Source organism: Austrofundulus limnaeus, unplaced genomic scaffold (genome assembly GCF_001266775.1).
Source record: "Austrofundulus limnaeus strain Quisiro unplaced genomic scaffold, Austrofundulus_limnaeus-1.0 Scaffold660, whole genome shotgun sequence".
NCBI classification, from domain to species: Eukaryota; Metazoa; Chordata; class Actinopteri; order Cyprinodontiformes; family Rivulidae; genus Austrofundulus; species Austrofundulus limnaeus.
Genome location: NW_013953062.1, coordinates 136,665 through 141,465, shown reverse-complemented (window position 1 = coordinate 141,465; position 4,801 = coordinate 136,665).

Genomic DNA, 4,801 nt, shown 5'->3' with positions numbered 1-4,801 from the left:
AATTATGAATTAATTATCTGATGAACGTGACATGCTCTTGCTCTCTGTAAATAAAGCAAAGCCACTTCCTCGTCCGACATTAAACAGAGCCCGACAGAGGGAGGGAGGGGCGGGGAGGCTCTTACCATACGAGCGCTTCAAGAGCCGACCTGCGTCTGACCTCAAAGTGCACAAGCGTCCAACTTGAAGCGTTGGATGCAATTTTGAAGCTGAAATCGCATTCAGTGTGAACGCAGCATAAGGCTCATAGAAATGTGTTGCAGTCAAACATCCAGTCACATTTTGTTAAGAGGGAAAGCTGCTATAATTTGAAGGGATTACAAATGTTTGTTAAACTGAAAATMCGAACAAATTTAAAAGGACAGATGCACCTCAGTAAAAGGTATAAGACTATAGAATAATCTGGAAAATGACCATAAAASCATTGGAGCTGTGAATTCCTTTAAGAATCAAAGAAAAATTGTTAAAGAAATATGAAATTGTTTAATTTGTATTAATTACTGTAGGAGTTGAATTTCTTGTTTTGTTTTTTTATTTGGTTTATCATTGTTTGGATTTTTTTTAAAGGAGCAGATATAAGAATTTTTTTCTTCTGCTGCTGCCTTTCATTTAGTTTTATTTGTTTTGTTTCATTGTGTGAAATATTTTGTTTTTAATGAAATGAATAAATGAATTAAACCTAAACCACCACATTAAACTTTAGTTCAATATCTGTGTTGGCTAGTGTTGATGAGTTGTGGCAGATGTCATAGTTGATTGGACTCTCAAAAGGTAATCATGTACTTCTAGTTGTGTCTTTACAAAAATTTCATTGAAATACATCAGATGGTTTATGACAGGGCTATTCAACTGGCAAAGTTCAGCCCACCAATTGGTTCATTCACCTCTTAAGCGTAAACTCCTGGTTTTCTACTTTAATTACCATAAGTCCTTTTAATTAAACAGACATCTTTGGTGTCTGCAGAAATGTCAGAATCTTAGCTAAAAGCTGGTATAAACAATTTCTATGAACAAAGGCAGTTAAAACYACAAGCAGTTGAAGATAAAACTATGAAAGTGAAAATAAAATTGGTTTAAAAATTTGGCAAGTCAGAGATGTCAAAATAATATTTGTGTCAAATAGGAGGTGTTGTGTTCTATGTTCTTCTTGTTTTTGTTGTTTAATTATCACTACTTTTATAGGGTTCTGTTGAATTCATGATTAAATGCAGCAAAGTAAAATATTTCAAAGGTAATAGATCTTTGTAATACTTGGTTTATTTACATAATACGTATAAAACTTTAATTGCTGGATGTTCGGCCCCTCAGCTGTCGGCCTGCATTAACTGTGGCCCCGGGAGAAGTTTAGTTGAATAGCCCTGGTTTATGAAATACTTTGCTGACAAGTACACAGGAAGACACATACACACATGTTCGTTCATTTTGACTTTTTTGTGAGTAGCAGGGGAAAAAACAGATTTTTGACTTGAACTTTTAATACTTGTATAGCTCACAAACAGCCAATGTGCTTCAATAAATGGGACAAACAGAACTATATCTAGCTGCCTCCTACACTAAATGACAGGCCTGGCCTGCTCTAATCACTACCTCTTTAAACTCAAACATCCCTGGCTTCTTTTCACTGACAAGATAAGTAAACAAACACTTTCTGCAACTTTTATCAAATTAGCCCGTTGTCTTTATCTCAATATAACATAAATAAAATTTCTAAACGTTGGTGGCATTATAATGTAGCATGATGTCAGGAGGCACTTCTCAGGGATAAAACAGGGCGGTTTCTTTGGCAAAGACATACCCAAACATCAATTATGCTCCAAACTCTCTGCCAAACCCAAGAATAATCTTGCTCAGCAGAGTTCAATTATAGGTTATTTCTAGCTGGACCTCATTGTGCACAATATTAACCAAGTCTTCCAGAGAGAAGAAGAGAACGCCCAACTCAGAGAACAAAGTTTGTTAATCTATGCTGCATAAAAAAGACGTCTTTAAAAGTAATGAAGGTCGGACAGATGTTGGCCATCTACTTATTTTTAAACCAGTACACAACTATATACAATAAACAAACATTACTAAATTCCATATATTTATATTTGCAATATCTCACATGACAAAAAATGAAAGGCCTAGCATTTCTTGAAAGAATTTACTGGTATATTTCCCACCACGTTTCATGCTAGAGATTTAAAGCAGACCATCAGAACAGAAACCCGGTCACAAGTAATGTGTGATCTCATGTGTTATTACTAAATGTCACACTCAAGAGTATGTGTTGGGGATGAATCTCAGCTACATGCATTTGTGTTTTTTTAAACCAGTTAGCCAACTTTAAAAACCACCTTTAAATCGGGCTGACTCCAAATGTTAAGTTCTAAATGTACATCCAATTATTACTTTTTGAGAGTGCCGATWAATAATTTTCCAGTGGTTCATGAGATTTGTTGCTAATATATATAAATACACACAAAAACACAGAGTCATTGGTAAAAAACATTATCACCCAGCTTTCCAGTTCAGCAGAAAGAGATAAAAAATGATTTAAAAAAATGTGAATATTATCTCCAGCTTTTCACAGATACATGTGGTGCATGACAGTTCCTCTAATTATTTGTTCAGCTGTCTGATAACTTCTCCATGTGCAAACTGCAAACACACAAATATATTTAGCTCCAACTGACCAGTCCAGGATCAGATAAGAGATTATAAATATGCTGCAATCTGGACGCTTTTGAAGATGTTCTATCAAAGTAAATGGACTGTACTTATATAGCGCCTTTCTATCCAACTGTGTCCTCATTTACACACACACACACACACACACACACACACACACACACACACACACACCTCTACTAGGTCTCTACAAAGCTAATACAGGTAAATCAATTTATAGAGACTAATGTTTTAATCATATTCATACACTGATGGGACACACATCAGAGACAGTGAGGGTTCAGGGGTTCAGTGTCTTGCCCAGGGACACTTTGACACAACGAAATAGTTGTGGAATCAAACAGCCAACTCTTGCTTTAGAGGAATGACTCCCCTAACCACTCAACCACAGCAGCAAAGTTGTGATTATCTACAGGCCCTGCACACTTTAATGTTTTAGACAACTTATGCAAACTTATGAAAATTTCATTATGACTATTTTACTCTTACCAGCTTTGCTCGAATTGTTAGAATTACAGTTTGTGCAGGTCCAAAGGAGGCTTCCAGTAGATTTTTTTTAAATTCCACCGCTTAGACATCTGTAGTGTAAGTGATGGACAAACTTTTCATGAGTTTGCATACATTGTCAAAATGGTCAGTGTGACAGGGCCTTAACCTGGTGGAAAACCATGAACAAGAAATTCGACACAAACTGCAGGTACTAAAGAAATAATGCTGAATGAACACACTGAAATTTGCTAAAGAGTTAAAACAATTAAAACTGAAAATCTGCAAAACATAAATAAAGCATATTTAGCAAAACCATTGCTAAAACAGTAAAATTAGCAAAACAGTAGCTAGCTAAAATGATCAAGACAGTGGCTAAAAGCTAAACAGAGCATAAGACAAATAGTGGAAGTAGATTTCAGAGAACAATGTTTTTGAAAGAACTAAGAAGAACTAGGGTTTGGGCAATATTGGCAAAAGAAATTAACCACGATTAATTGTGGTATTTAGCCGATAACGATTAATTTGACGATTAATCCCCTGAACACCCTTATGTCCTAGTCACATGACCAATTTAGTGGGAAAGTTTTGCTTTTCATAAAAATTTATTCCAAATCATGTCAAAATTACAGACTTATCTACACATCAATTTTTTTAATTGTGTTGATGGATAAATAAATTACAGATTTTTTTATATTCATCATATTTGAAGAGGAGAGGAGCACCGAGCGGTGGCATTAATCATATTATTCATCAAGTGCCAAAAAATAATCGATTAAGATTTTCCTGATGATTAATTGCACACGATACGATTACGCCCAACCCTAAGAGGAACGCAGAATATTTCTATGGAGAGCTTTTAGTAAACAAAGGCAAATATAGGACTTTCAAATACTAAAAAATCCGTGATGAGTAAGCTCAGCTTAAAGACACGTCCCAGGGGCGTTTCTGGTACCAAAATGCGTTTCTGGTCCCCACCTGTCGTTTTGCTCCTCAGCATGGCTTCTTAAAAACGCTGCAGGATTTCTCAAACATGCATGAATGAGTCAAAGCAAGGCTTTGGACATGTTTTTATGAGTATAACATTATAACATGATATAAAACTCAAAAAAGTTGATTTTACATGATATTGCCCCTTTAAAAGATGAAGTAATAATAACGGTAATATTATTGTGAAAATGTAAATATAAATTACTGACACAAATATGGTCCAAAATTTCCCAGTGTATGAAAGTAAAATAGAGAAAAGGTCAGTCAGTGGTCTTAACCAGCTGTGTGTGGTGTGTGGGTGATACAGACATACCACACCACAGGTGCACAATGTTGTCAAGTGGGAACAAAGGAGTCACAATCTTTTTCTCTCTGGTTACCATCTACATGACTGAAGGAGTCCACCTCCTTCAGTCACGTAATCCAGCATAACTAAATAAAACTGACCCATCAGACAGGGCCAGTATAAAGACACAATTATTAAACCGTTCTAGCTATAATCCACAATTTAGTCTTTGTTGGCCTCATTTTTTACATTAATTTGATTTGTGCATCTTATCGTGTTTTATCAAAATAATTTTTGTAAATTGCAAATAGGGCTGCCACGATTAGTCGATTAATCGATGACTAATCGATTATTAAAATAATCGATGAC